Here is a 15530-nt window from a genome sequence, read left to right on the forward strand (position 1 = left end):
CTTAACTTAGTTGAGTAGTTCTTGCCATAATGTGGATTAAAACCGTTGTTGAAAAGGGCTAAACACTGTATGGCACTGTGTACCAACCTGACCTCTGTACAACACACCTGATGGTCTCAAACAAATTGAGAAGGCAAGAAATTCCACAAATTAACTATTGGCAAGATATGCCTGTTAATTGAAAATCATTCCAGTTGATGACCTCATGAAGCTGATTGAGAGAATGCCAAGAGTGTACAAAGCTGCCATGAAAGCAAAACTGGGCTACTTTGAAGAATCTAAAATCTAAAACGTTTTGGTTTGTTTAACACTTCTTTGTTTACTACTAGAGATGAGCGAGCACCAAAATGCTCGGGTGCTCGTTACTCGGGACGAAAATTTCGCGATGCTCGAGGGTTCATTTCGAATAACGAACCCCATTGAAGTCAATGGGCGACCCGAGCATTTTTGTATATCGCCGATGCTCGGCTAAGGTTTTCATTTGTGAAAATCTGGGCAATTCAAGAAAGTGATGGGAACGACACAGCAACGGATAGGGCAGGCGAGGGGCTACATGTTGGGCTGCATCTTAAGTTCTCAGGTCCCACTATTAAGCCACAATAGCGGCAAGAGTGGCCCCCCCCTCCCAACAATTTTTACTTCTGAAAAGCCCTCATTAGCAATGCATACCTTAGCTAAGCACCACACTACCTCCAACAAAGCACAATCACTGCCTGCATGACCCTCCGCTGCCACTTCTCCTGGGTTACATGCTGTCCACCCCCCCCCCCTGCACGACCCAGTGTCCACAGCGCACAACAAATTGTCCCTGCGCAGCCTTCAGCTGCCCTCATGCCACGCCACCCTCATGTCTATTTATAAGTGCGTCTGCCATGACGAGGAACCGCAGGCACACACTGCAGAGGGTTGGCACGGCTAGGCAGCGACCCTCTTTAAAAGGGGCGGGGCGATAGCCCACAATGCTGTACAGAAGCAATGAGAAATATAATCCTGTGCCACCGCCATCAGGAGCTGCACACGTGGGCATAGCAATGGGGAACCTATGTGCCACACACTATTCATTCTGTCAAGGTGTCTGCATGCCCCAGTCAGACCGCGTTTTTTTATAAATAGTCACAGGCAGGTACAACTGGGAATTACCCAACTCCGCAATGGGAATTCCGTGTGCACCCACAGCATGGGTGGCTCCCTGGAACCCACCGGCTGTACATAAATGTATCCCATTGCAGTGCCCTGGACAGCAGAGCTAACGTCAGATTAAATGCAGGTGGGCTTCGGCCCACACTGCATGCCCCAACCTGACCGGGCTTTTTAATTCATAGACACAGGCAGGTACAACTCCCTATTGTGAAGTCCCTGTGGACCGACAGCATGGGTGGGTGCCAGGAAGCCACTGTCGGCACATAAATATATCCCATAGCATTGCCCATCACAGCTGAGGTAATGTCATGTTTAATGCAGGTGGGTTTCGGCCCACACTGCATGCCCCAGTCAGACTGGGGTTCTTTAGAAGTGGACACATGTAGTTACAACTCCCTGTGGACCGACAGCATGGGTGGCTCCCTGGAACCCACCGGCGGTACATAAATATATCCCATTGCAGTGCCCAGCACAGCTGATGTAACGTCAGCTGTAATGCAGGTGGGCAAAAAATTAATTGGATTACACTGTAGGCGAGGGCCCCAAAAAATTGGTGTACCAACAGTACTAATGTACCTCAGAAAAATTGGCCATGCCCAACCAAGATGGCAGGTGAAACCCATTAATGGCTTTGGTTAATGTGGCTTAATTGGTAACTAGGCCTGGAGGCAGCCCAGTTAAAATAAAAATTGGTTCAGGTGCAAGTTTCAACTCTTTAATGAGCATTGAAACGTATAAAAATTGTTTAGAAAAATTATATGACTGAGCCTTGTGGGCCTAAGAAAAATTGCCCGTTCGGCGTGATTACGTGAGGTTTCAGGAGGAGGAGGAGGAATATTATACACAGATTGATGAAGCAAAAAGGTCCCCGTTTTTGATGGTGATAGAGAACGATGCTTCCATCCGCGGGTGCAGCCTACGTATTGTTTAGGTATCGCTGCTGTCCGCTGGTGAAGAAGAGAAGTCTGGGGAAATCCAGGCTTTGTTCATCTTGATGAGTGTAAGCCTGTCGGCACTGTCGGTTGACAGGCGGGTACGCTTATCCGTGATGATTCCCCCAGCCGCACTAAACACCCTCTCTGACAAGACGCTAGCCGCAGGACAAGCAAGCACCTCCAGGGCATACAGCGCGAGTTCAGGCCACGTGTCCAGCTTCGACACCCAGTAGTTGTAGGGGGCAGAGGCGTCACCGAGGACGGTCGTGTGATCGGCTACGTACTCCCTCACCATCCTTTTACAGTGCTCCCGCCAACTCAGCCTTGACTGGGGAGCGGTGACACAGTCTTGCTGGGGAGCCATAAAGCTGGCAAAGGCCTTAGAGAATGTTCCCCTGCCTGCGCTGTACATGCTGCCTGATCTCTGCGCCTCCCCTGCTACCTGGCCCTCGGAACTGCGCCTTCTGCCACTAGCGTTGTCGGATGGGAAGTTTACCATCAGTTTGTCCACCAGGGCCCTCTTGTATAGCATCATTCTCGAACCCCTTTCCTCTTCGGGAATGAGAGTGGAAAGGTTCTCCTTATACCGTGGGTCGAGCAGTGTGTACACCCAGTAATCCGTAGTGGCCAGAATGCGTGTAACGCGAGGGTCACGAGAAAGGCATCCTAACATGAAGTCAGCCATGTGTGCCAGGGTACCTGTACGCAACACATGGCTGTCCTCACTAAGAAGATCACTTTCAGGATCCTCCTCCTCCTCCGGCCATACACGCTGAAAGGATGACAGGCAAGCAGCATGGGTACCCTCGGCAGTGGGCCAAGCTGTCTCTTCCCCCTCCTCCTCATGCTCCTCCCCCTCCTCCTCCTCCTCAACGCGCTGAGATATAGACATGAGGGTGCTCTGATTATCCAGCGACATACTGTCTTCCCCCGCCTCCGTTTCCGAGTGCAAAGCGTCTGCCTTTATGCTTTGCAGGGAACTTCTCAAGAGGCATAGCAGAGGAATGGTGATGCTAATGATTGCAGCATCCCCGCTCACCATCTGGGTAGACTCCTCAAAGTTTCCAAGGACCTGGCAGATGGCTGCCAACCAGGCCCACTCTTCTGTAAAGAATTGAGGAGGCTGACTCCCACTACGCCGCCCATCTTGGAGTTGGTATTCCACTATAGCTCTACGCTGCTCATAGAGTCTGGCCAACATGTGGAGCGTAGAGTTCCACCGTGTGGGCACGTCGCACAGCAGTCGGTGCACTGGCAGATTAAACCGATGTTGCAGGGTCCGCAGGGTGGCAGCGTCCGTCTTGGAGTTGCGGAAATGTGCGCTGACCCGGCGCACCTTTCCGAGCAGGTATGACAAGTGTGGGTAGCTTTTCAGAAAGCGCTGAACCACCAAATTAAAGACGTGGGTCAGGCATGGCACGTGCGTGAGGCTGCCGAGCTGCAGAGCCGCCACCAGGTTACGGCCGTTGTCACACACGACCATGCCCGGTTGGAGGCTCAGCGGCGCAAGCCAGCGGTCGGTCTGCTCTGTCAGACCCTGCAGCAGTTCGTGGGCCGTGTGCCTCTTCTCTCCTAAGCTGAGTAGTTTTAGCACGGCCTGCTGACGCTTGCCCACCGCTGTGCTGCCGCGCGACAGCGACTGCTGGCGACGTGCTGTTGCTGCTGACACATCTTGATTGCGAGACAGAGGTTGCGTTGGAGGAGGAGGAGGGTGGTTTAGTGGAGGAAGCATACACCGCCGCAGATACCAGCACCGAGCTGGGGCCCGCAATTCTGGGCGTGGGTAGGACGTGAGCGGTCCCAGGCTCTGACTTGATCCCAGCCTCCACTAAATTCACCCAATGTGCCGTCAGGGAGATATAGTGGCCCTGCTCGCCTGTGCTTGTCCACGTGTCCGTTGTTAAGTGGACCTTGGCAGTAACCGCGTTGGTGAGGGCGCGTACAATGTTGCGGGAGACGTGGTTGTGCAGGGTTGGGACAGCACATCGGGAAAAGTAGTGGCAACTGGGAACCGAGTAGCGCAGGGCCGCCGCCCCCATCATGCTTTTGAAAGCCTCCGTTTCCACAAGCCTATAGGGCAGCATCTCCAGGCTGATCAATTTGGCAATGTGCACGTTTAACGCTTGAGCATGCAGGTGCGTGGCGTCGTACTTGCGCTTGCGCTCAAACAGTGGCGCTAGCGACATCTGGACGCAGCGCTGAGAGACATTGCTGGATGGGGCCGAGGACAGCGGAGGTGAGGGTGTGGGTGCAGGCCAGGAGACGGTAGTGCCTGTGTCCTCAGAGGGGGGTTGGATCTCAGTGGCAGGTTGGGGCACAGCGGGAGAGGCAGTGGTGCAAACCGGAGGCGGTGAATGACCTTCGTGCCACCTTGTGGGGTGCTTGGCCATCATATGCCTGCGCATGCTGGTGGTGGTGGCTCCCCAGCTGAACTTGGCGTGACAAAGGTTGCACACCACTGTTCGTCGGTCGTCAGGCGTCTATGTGAAAAACTGCCACACCGTAGAGCACCTTGACCTCTGCAGGGTGGCATGGCGCGAGGGGGCGCTTTGGAAACAGTTGGTGGATTATTCGGTCTGGCCCTGCCTCTACCCCTGGCCACCGCACTGGCTCGGCCGGTGCCCACACCCTGACTTGGGCCTCCGCGTCCTCGCCCGCGTCCACGTCCTCTAGGCCTACCCCTACCCCTCAGCATGCTGTATTACCAGTAGTGCAGAAACAAAACGCTGTAATTAAATGTGCCACTTATTGGCCTGTGGTTGGAGGCTGACTTCGCTTACGGAACGCACAGCAGAGCCAGGAAAGAATTTTGCGCAAGCCTGCTGTAACACTTAGCTGGCTGCGTATGAATTAGGAGGACAACTACACCCAGCACAGACCCAGTACACTGAGGACAGTCACAGGCAGCCCAAATAGATTTTTTTCCCCAAATGTTTTTGGAAAGGCCCACTGCCTATATACACTGTATATGTCTTCTCTCTCTGCGTCACCACTACTGGCCCTGGAGTATGTCAAATAACTGCACTCTGTTGCACTGTGGACTGGAATACAGCGGTGATGTAACAGCCAACACAGAGCCAGGAAATAATTTTGCGCAAGCCTGCTGTAACACTTAGCTGGCTGCGTATGAATTAGGACAACTACCCCCAGCACAGACCCAGTACACTGAGGACAGTCACAGGCAGCCCAAATAGATTTTTTTTCCCAAATGTTTTTGGAAAGGCCCACTGCCTATATACACTGTATATGTCTTCTCTCTCTGCGTCACCACTACTGGCCCTGGAGTATGTAAAATAACTGCAGACTGTTGCACTGTGGACTGGAATACAGCGGTGATGTAAGAGGCAACACAGAGCCAGGAAAGAATTTTGTGCAAGCCTGCTGTAACACTTAGCTGGCTGCGTATGAATTAGGACAACTACCCCCAGCACAGACCCAGTACACTGAGGACAGTCACAGGCAGCCCAAATAGATTTTTTTTCCCAAATGTTTTTGGAAAGGCCCACTGCCTATATACACTGTATATGTCTTCTCTCTCTCCGTCACCACTACTGGCCCTGGAGTATGTAAAATAACTGCAAACTGTGGCACTGTGGACTGGAATACAGCGGTGATGTAACAGCCAACACAGAGCCAGGAAAGAATTTTGCGCAAGCCTGCTGTAACACTTAGCTGGCTGCGTATGAATTAGGACAACTACCCCCAGCACAGACCCAGTACACTGAGGACAGTCACAGGCAGCCCAAATAGATTTTTTTTCCCAAATGTTTTTGGAAAGGCCCACTGCCTATATTCAATAAATATGTCTTCTGTCCCTGCCTCACCACCACTACTGGCCCTGGACTATGTATAATTACTGCAGGGCGCAATGCTCTGCACGGCCGATATACAAAAAAAAAAAAAAGTCCAACACTGCAAAAAGCAGCCTCCACACTACTGCACACGGTTAGATGTGGCCCTAAGAAGGACCGTTGGGGTTCTTGAAGCCTAAAATACTCCTAATGCTCTCCCTATAACAACTCCAGCAAGACAGCACTTTCCCTGATCTCTGTCAGAACGCATCTGTGGCGAGCCGCGGGAGGGGCCGATTTATATACTCGGGTGACACCTGATCTCGCCAGCCACTCACTGCAGGGGGGTGGTATAGGACTTAAACGTCGCAGGGGGAAGTTGTAATGCCTTCCCTGTCTTTCTATTGGCCATAAAAGCGCGCTAACGTCTCAGAGATGAAAGTGAAAGTAACTCGAACATCGCGTGGTACTCGTCACGAGTAACGAGCATCTCGAACACGCTAATACTCGAACAAGTATCAAGCTCGGACGAGTACGTTCGCTCATCTCTATTTACTACTTAATTCTATATGTGTTCCTTCAGAATTTTCATGTCTTCAATATGAGTGTACAATGTATAAAAAAAAAGAAAAGAAAAACAATGTCAAGTTGGTTGTCTTGTCAAGATCTACCTTGTGGCTCCAAAACAACTTTTATCCATTGAGACGTTGACTCAACGAGACTTCTAAAGGTGTCCTGCAGTACCTGATACTAAGATGTTAGCAGCAAATCTTTTATGTCTTGTAAGTTCTGAGATGATGCCTCCTTGAATTAGAGTTATCTTTCCCTTACCTCACACAGATGCTCGATTGACTTAAGGTCTAGACCTAATCATCACCTTAAACACTCCATATTCCTCAAACCATTCCTAAACTTTTTTTGCAGTGTGGCAAGTGGCATTTGTAGGGGGTTAAACACCACTATGTACAGTAGATATGTTGTTAAAGCTGTACTATGTATGTGTGACAGAAGGACCTTCAGAGAGGTCACATGATTTGTCTAGTCCAGCTCTGATACAATGAGCTACCAGGAACTTAACCACCTTGCTAATTGGCTAGAGACTCTGCATGTGAAAGACCTGACCGGTTCACTTTCTGGTGTGTGATGTAGCAGTTTTGCAGAGGGGGCTTTCTATAGCTGGGCTTTCTATACCTGAGAGAGAAAGACCCACTTGAGTGAGGTAGCTCGCACTGAAAGTGATACTCTAGACACCAGAGGAAGTGGAATCTATTGCCTTGGGAGAAGTCCTCCGGCAGCTGTAGTCATTGATCGTGAATTAGGAGGTTCTACCAATAGAATAGACTTTAGAGGAAATAAAGAGATAGCGAAGAATACTTCCAGAGAGTTAAACAGCAAAGGAGATTTGCTGTGAATACCAACATCTGTCACCCAATTTATTAGCTCAACAGAGACTGACCTTATTCAGACGCACCCATTATTTTACGGACAGAAATTGTTTTCATATACATTTAACTTTAAAATCACCCATGCGTATTAGATGGACTTTCCTTCAAGTTGTTAGACTATAGATCTAAGTCTTTTTGTTTGCCTGAAACCACCGGCACTCTCAGGAGGCCTGTCGGCGCACTATAGGAGACGCCACCAAAGTGATTTCCTGACCAGAGTGGACTTCATAGCAATTGCGAACATTTAAGGCTCCAATTCCCTAGGGAGCTGTTTGATCTATCTATATATATAATTAGCAGAATTACCTGGCTTCGCACGGGTCTATTTCGTGTAACTGTTTGTGCCTTTGCTACTGATATGAAGCCAACCTATCCAATAAACGAAACATTTTACTACAAAATAGAAAAACTTTTATGGTAAGAAATTATTTATTTCATTTTACAGAAAACATAAAAATTTTTTAATAGTTCAACAATTTTGATAATTGTGTAATAAAAGGGAACAAAACATTCTAATTTCTTAAAAATAGATTTCTACTGTCTGTTACGGCCAAACCACTGGACCAAGGTACACTAAATTTGCCGCATAGGTAAAGAAAGTGATTTGGAAAGTTTTGGACCAAGTTTCATCTCTCTAGGACCTACCATTCACAAAAAAATCTGAATACCAACGCAAAGACGGGCTTGGATCTGCTGAGAGGTTTCGGCAGCGCAGGCAACACCAATGCGCCTTGGTGCAAGAGCCTTTTGTCCAAGTGCAGGGTTCATTTTTGGGGCATGACTAGTCTGAAAGGGTTTTAATTTAGGAGAATGCTCAAATTCAGATACAGATACAGTCCATTCATGGTGAGTAATGAAAAATGGCTGGGTTGTTATGTGCAGAAATTGGACGTTGATTTTTGCGACTATGTCGAGAAAGGTATAAAGTTGAAACTCGGTCAAAAACTTTTTGAAGTTCCTGATTTATCTATTTGGCAAATACACTTAGATGTGTTGATTAACTGTACCTATGTTGGTTTAGAGGAGGACAGCAGAGTCTGAGCAGTCACTAAATAACCCATAGTTGAGACTGCAATCATATCTCAGTCTGCTGGGAAGTTTCAGCATTTGATTTTTTGCGAATATGTTGAGAACGGTGGGTTCTAGAGCCCTGAATCCTGGTCTGAAACCTTACAAAGTGCATGATTTACCTAAGTGGCAAATTTGCTGCAGTCTAGTCTAGGCCTCAGTATACACACATATATATGAGGTATATTCTCCTCAGTATAACTATATATTTGTGTGAGGTAGATACTTAGATAGACAGAGCCCCTGCGCCTGTCATGGTTAGTCGGAGGACAGAAGGGTCTGAGCAGTTACCGAGCAGTGTATAGCTGAAACTATAGTCATGCCGCAGTCTGCTGGGGAGTTTCAGGATCAAATGTTTTGCGAATGTCTAAAGAACGGTAGGTACTAGAGCCCTCAAACCTAGTCCAAAATATTCTCACGTGCCTGATTTATCTGTGTGGCATATTTGGTGCAGATGGTCCAGTAGTTTGGGCGTACATAAAGAACAAACAACAGAAATTCATTCCGTTATAGACATTGTTCATCATATTGTTTACAACTCTCTGTGTACCACTTATTATCCAATTGTTTGTAATGTATTGTAAACCAGTGTGAAGCCACTTCATAACCGATATCATAACCCGGACCTGTTACATATTATCCTGCTGAAAGAGGGCACCGCCATTAGAGAATATCATTATCATGGAGAGATGTACTTGGTCTGTAAAATGTTTACTTACATGGTACATAAGTAACATCCGCATGAATGCAAGGACCTAAGGTTTCCCAGCCGATTATTGACCAAAGCATCACACTTGGTGCCATCACTTCCCTAAGTAAGCAACATATACCTACCTGCCCATTGGATCATGGTTCAGTTCTGCTGCTCACGTGCCCGATTTAGGTGCTTCTTTAAGTGTTAAGGCAGCAGAAATGCAGTCGTAAGATCTCACTCATCACCTACATCCACACAAGAGGCGCGGAGCTACCTCTCTCAATGCTACATCGTAAAATGTATACTTTCTCATCAATCATCTGCTGAGGTTCTGCGATGACGGTTTCACAAAGTAGCAAAATCTTGATTGAGTAAATTCCAAACTTAAGGCCGCGTTCACACAGGACGGAAATTCTGCCGAATGTCCGCAGCAGGACCACATGGAAATTCTGCGAGATTTCCTATAGAAAAGAGAGAGCCAGCACCGGAAACGGCGGTATAATTGACATGCCGTGGCTTTGAATTCCGCGCGGCATGTCAGTTTCAGCGCAGCTTAGCCGCAGCGCACTGTCCGCAAAGTGTGGGCAAGATTTTTGCAAATATCGTCCACTTTGCTGCATTGCAGGCGGAATTTCTGTAAGGAACGTCCGCACTGAAATTCTGCGGCAATTCCGCCCCATGTGACCCCAGCCTAAGTCTTGGGAAATCAAGAGAAGCACCAAGCTGCGCAAGCAGACAGAATAGGACAACGAAGAGCCAACGAAAGTGACGAACAGCGAGTGGCAAGGCTGCAACAAGTGGCTCCTGAGCATGAAGATTTATATAAATATGTAGATTATAGTTACCGTTCTGAGATGGGTTTTCTACTAGTGCCCAATAATGGTCAAGTTCTTTATTTTATCCCATTGTAGATCCAGCACTTATAAAGGGTTGAATTGGCTCCCCTGAGTACAGCCCCATACGGAAGTGACTTTGGAGCCAATCACGTGGGTCAAAGAATTTATAGAGTGGTAGAGTTGGAAGGGACCTCCAGGGTCATTGGGTCCAACCCCCTGCTCAATGCCGGATTCACTAAATCATCCCAGTCTATATCGTATGGGATCCATCCTATATTGGACCTGCCTTTAAGGATAGCAACAATGTTTACAATGGACTTAGAAGTGGACCCAAATATTTTCCAAGAACCCATCTTGCTCCAGCCATGGCATCCATTCATCCATTCAGGTAACATAATCCTATAATGATATAAAGCCACTCTTCCAGTATACTGTAACATGGCTTTCACTCTTGCCCTCAAAGGTCTCGTCCTTAACGTCTCCATTGTTTACCTGCCATAAGCAATTTATATTCCTTCTCTGTCACCCCGTATTTAACTTTCAAATCATCTGCAGAAAAGCAGGATACTTCATCTTTCTTTCTTTTTTAGAGTTTGTCCTGCTCTGGGGAGGAGATAAATAATTTTGTGTGAAAAATCTGTCAAAAGATGGATAATACTGAAGTACAGCACATTTGTTATAGGAGCAGGGGAGGTTTTTGTTGCCCACTTAAAATATGGAAAAAAAAAAAAAAGAAAAAAAAATGTCGGTAGAATGACACACAAAACAAACAAAGCATAAAAGGAGGCAGGCGATTCTAAAGGGAAAAATGCAGAAGAGCTTTCTGAAAACAGTTAATTAAAGGAAGGAGAGTGTCAGCGGGAAGATAAATGAATCGGCCTTTCTAAACGAATAGGGCCTAATCCTGCATTACAACTGCCGCATTTCAGGCCTCTTTAAAAGCCGCCCAGACGTCCTCGTTGGCACAGTCCGTCTCTCGCAAGCAGATCAGGGATGAAAGGTGCAAAGTAGGATGTGATAACAATAGTTTCCTATTCAAAGTGGTCTTTGCTGTCCTGGAAATGATTTCACGAGTCACAATTTGTTTGGGAGGAAAAAGTAACTTTATTAAAAAAAAAGGTAACTATAGAGCGCATTGCATCATGGGATACTTCGCTACAATACTGACGGAAGAGCCAGATTAAAGGGAATTAGAAGAAAATGACCTGTTATATAAATCAAGGTTTTATGTTAAACATTTTGGTGACTTTTTCAAACATTTTTGCTGTCACAATCTAGATTTAGACATTTTTTTTTTCAACTCCGCAGTTTTTCCTCTGGCCAGGAGGCCACTCTTCCTGTAGAAAGAACTTCTCAGCATCTCATTATCTTCACAGACCGGATTAAAATGAAAGGCGACACCTATATATAGATAAGTCAGAAGTAATGATGCTCGTCGTGATCGGCTGGGCAATAAAAGAGTTTTTTTTAAATTCTACATGTTTTTGCATGGCAGTCAGTTTGCTTGTTAACAGCAAATCAGAAATTTCTTTTACGGCATATTGATACAGTTGTCTGGAGGTGACTCGTTGACTTCTATGGGAGAGTGTTGTGGGCATGCTCTGTAAGCTCTGCAGAGGTCGTTGTGCAGGGAGGTGGAGAAGGTGAGCTGTGACTATGACCTACAGTGCTATCTGCTTCCAGCTTTAACCCGTTCAGGACACATTCAAGTTTGGACCTGAGGACATGAGGATTCTTGGGATTCTCTCTACTTTTCAAACACTTTTTTATTTTTCTGCCGACATAGCCATATGAGGTCTTGTTGTTTGAGGGCGCTGCGGCTGACACCAAAGGTAAAATCACGGCAAAGCACAGTGTGTGAAATCGCCACTTTGCCACGTTCATGTGTGAGAGCATCCTTACAGCAATACAATTATTATTTTTTTAGGTTTGTCCACTTTTGCAGAATAAGGGCTCAATCCCTGCAGCCGCCCCATTGAAAGCCATGGGATGCAGGCAACCGCTGCAGTGATTTTGGGGGAAGGGCTTGAAATATAAGCCCTTCCCTGAAAATCATCCCTAGCTGCTGTAAAAAATAAAAAAAATATATACATCACCTCTCTGCCACTCTCGGGCTCCCTGACACTGTTGTGAAGCTCTTTCTCCTGCCGGGGATTTAAAAATCCCTGCCTCCTGAAAGAGCTGTATCTGATTGGCTGAGCACTCAGCCAGTCACAGGCAGCACTCAGCCATTCATTGAATGGCAGCTGAGCGCTGCCTGTAATTGGTCACAGCGCTCAGCCAATCAGACACTCATTGAATTTTTTACAGTAGCTAGGGATGATTTTCAGTGAAGGATGTATATTTCAAGCCTTTCCCTGAAAATCACTGCGGGGGTTGCTTGCATCCCAAAGCTTTTAATAGGGCAGCAGCAGCAGCCCCATTGAAAGCAATGGGAAAACATCAAAATCCTCTGCCACAGCTGTGACAATGAATTCTTTCATCCCTGTGGGGAGTCCCCTTGTCACTGAACACTGTGTTAGTGCTGTCATAGTGTTCAGTGGTGAGGGGACTCCCCGCGGGGAATCTTTACGCGCAGCACAGGCCTATCTGTGCACGCATGTCCTTTCTTTTGCAGTTGCAAAGATTTTGCGCCTTTAAAAAATGGACATGTGAACGCTACATAGAAAACCAATGGTTCTAATAGACAAGCCTTTTTGTGTGCACATAGCCAAGTGCAAAAAAACACTCATCTTACTTCCCCCTTATGGGGAAACAGGCTCTGTTCCTATTTATAGAGTTATATGTAGAAACAGGGATTTAGTGATACCCCATTGGACCAGAATTGCCTGGTTGGATCCTGCTTTCCTCTACTGTTTATTATCCCCCTTTTTTGGAAATCCTCATTTATTGATCTGTGCAATACTTTTTCAGGGATACATCCTTCCCCTTGGACAGCCACTATCAGGTGTGGTGTCTATGAGGTGGGTTGTGGACTCAACTTCCCTCCTCCACATTTATTCATCATTACTCTGATGAACCTTTGGGGTCACTTTTTGAGAAAAAACACCTTTGGTACTTTAATCTATATGGTGGGAATAGTAGTGTTTTCATATAGTTGAAATAAAAATTAATTTTCAGGTTCTACTCTGTGATTGGCTTCACATTAGAATAAAAAAAATCAACCCATCTGAGGAATTTCCGACGAGGCCGGGTGATTGGTACTAGACTAGTCAGGGGCAGGATTTCAGAAACTGCCAAACTTGTAGGGTTTCTTATGTAGCAGTGTGGAGAACATACTGAGAATGGTGTGATCGAAGAAGAACATTCATTGAAAGGGGTCCCTCTGAATGTAAACAACACATTGACAAAAGGAGTCATAGGAGGATGTCAAGAATTGTTCTGATAACAGGCCGCGTTACACAGTCAGACAAATTACAGCCGAATATATTGCTGGTGCTCAAAATAACATGTTCGAATGCACAACTCTTTGTTTCCTTGTATGGGTTATAGCAGCAGGTGACCAGTTCCAGCTCTATTAGGCCTCTTTCACACGGGCGACAGTAATATTGTTGCGAGAAAATTGCAGTGATGTCACAGCTGTGTTCTGTGTGATGTCACTGCATTTTTTCACTACGATATCGCGATTTTGTGGCGCTACAAAATCACCCGACTTTGTAGCACCCTTTTTTTCAGGAGGGCTTGAAATATAAGCCCTACCTTAAAAATAAACCCTGCTTGCATTTAAAAAAAACAATATATTATCCAACAGGCGCTGTCTGCTCCGCCGCACTTCTCCTCCCGAAGCCCCGGTATATTTGTCTGTAGTCTTCAACGAGCACTTCTCGGTGAGATGGTTCAAAAATTCGGCCTTCAGGAAGCGCTGGTTCTGATTGGTTCTTGAGCACAGTGGCTCAGCCAATCACACAGCCATTCAATGCGATGAGTGTGATTAGTTCATCGAGCAGTACAGTGATTGGCTGAAATGCGGTGCTCGAGAACCAACCAAAGTCAGTGCTTCCTAGAGGCGGGATATTTGAAACCCCTCACCAGAAAGCACTGGCTGAGGACTACAGGCAAGTGTTCCAGAGCTTAGGGAGGAGAAGTGCGGCAATGCGGACAGCGCCTGTTAGGTAATATATTGTTTTGGGGTTTTTTTTAAACTGCAGCTAGGGCTTATTTATAGGGACAAACAGTAGGACTTCCCACTGTAAAAAATGTATTGCACCGCATGAAAACCACGATTTCATACAATGCAACAGAAAGGAATGCTCCATAGGGAAACATGGGCTACAAAACATTGCAAATCCCGGCTGTATGGAGCATGCCATGATTTTTTTCTCGAAATGTAGCAGCCTACAAAACATCACTAATGTGAAGGAACCCATTGGGAAGCATGGACTTCACATATTTACGATTCGTAGCGACAATCGCACGATTTTGTCGCCTGTGTGAAAGTGGCCTCGCAATAAAAATGCAATACTCTAGTTGGCAAGAAAAGCAAAAATTGGATAACTAAACAGTGAAAACGCATCTCCTGGTCAGATGAGTGTAGATTTCTGTTGCACTGTGCGGATGGGAGATCAGAAATTGGCACAAGCAGCATGAATCGATGAACCCTTCCTGTCAGCTGTTCAGAACATGTCAATACCTCCATCTAAATTGTGGAAAATACAAGTAACTTCCTGTCCGCATGGGCCGATATTCCTGCAGAACTATTTAAACACCTAATGGATTGTATATCATGAAGAATTGTTGCAGTTCCAAAGGCCAAAGGAGGTCCAATGAGCTATTAGATGGATGTAATAAAGGGCCATTCGGTGTACATACTGAATGCAATTGCTAGCATGTAGTTATTAGTTTGGGACTCTGTACATGGACATAACTGTATAGGGACTATGACTGTTACAGTTATTTCCTGCATTGCATTCTCTGGATGGCTATAATATATAGTTATGTGTGTATATATTCTATATGGCACAGTAGGAATGGGAGTTCTAAGAGCAACGTGGAAAGCCATGTGAAGTTTTTTCTCTCTTCTTTCTTTTAATCATGGCTGTTATGTAATACTAGACAGTGATTAACCCATTTTCTGCTGCAGATTCTTACCTTTCATCTAAACCTTCTGACTCGACTTTTCCCTCATTACGGCACATCTTCATCTCCTACGCATCTCATTTATTTGTAGAGTCTAAATTAGTGTCGGGAAAAGCAAAGGATTTTGCAGCATCCTGCAAACTTGTAGAGGGATAAACACCTTTTGCTTCCTCACCAGAAATCTGAATTCTATTATGCAGCTTGTCTAAGCTAAAGTGACACTGTATTATTCTGAATAATATATGGTCTCTGCAATAAACAATGGATAAACCAACATCAATCCGTTAAAACTCATACCAAAACACGCAAAAACTTTTACCACCCAAAGAGATCAAGGAAGCCAAAATGAAATGTTAGCACTAACAAGTTCATTGTTCCCAAGAGGCCACCAATAGAGATGAGCGAGCACCAAAATGCTCGGGTGCTCGTTACTCGAGATGAACTTTTCGCGATGCTCGAGGGTTCGTTTCGAATAACGAACCCCATTGAAGTCAATGGGTCACTCGAGCATTCTTGTATATCGCCGATGCTCGCTAAGGTTTTCA

Source organism: Eleutherodactylus coqui, chromosome 2, assembly GCF_035609145.1.
Source record: "Eleutherodactylus coqui strain aEleCoq1 chromosome 2, aEleCoq1.hap1, whole genome shotgun sequence".
Classification (NCBI taxonomy): domain Eukaryota; kingdom Metazoa; phylum Chordata; class Amphibia; order Anura; family Eleutherodactylidae; genus Eleutherodactylus; species Eleutherodactylus coqui.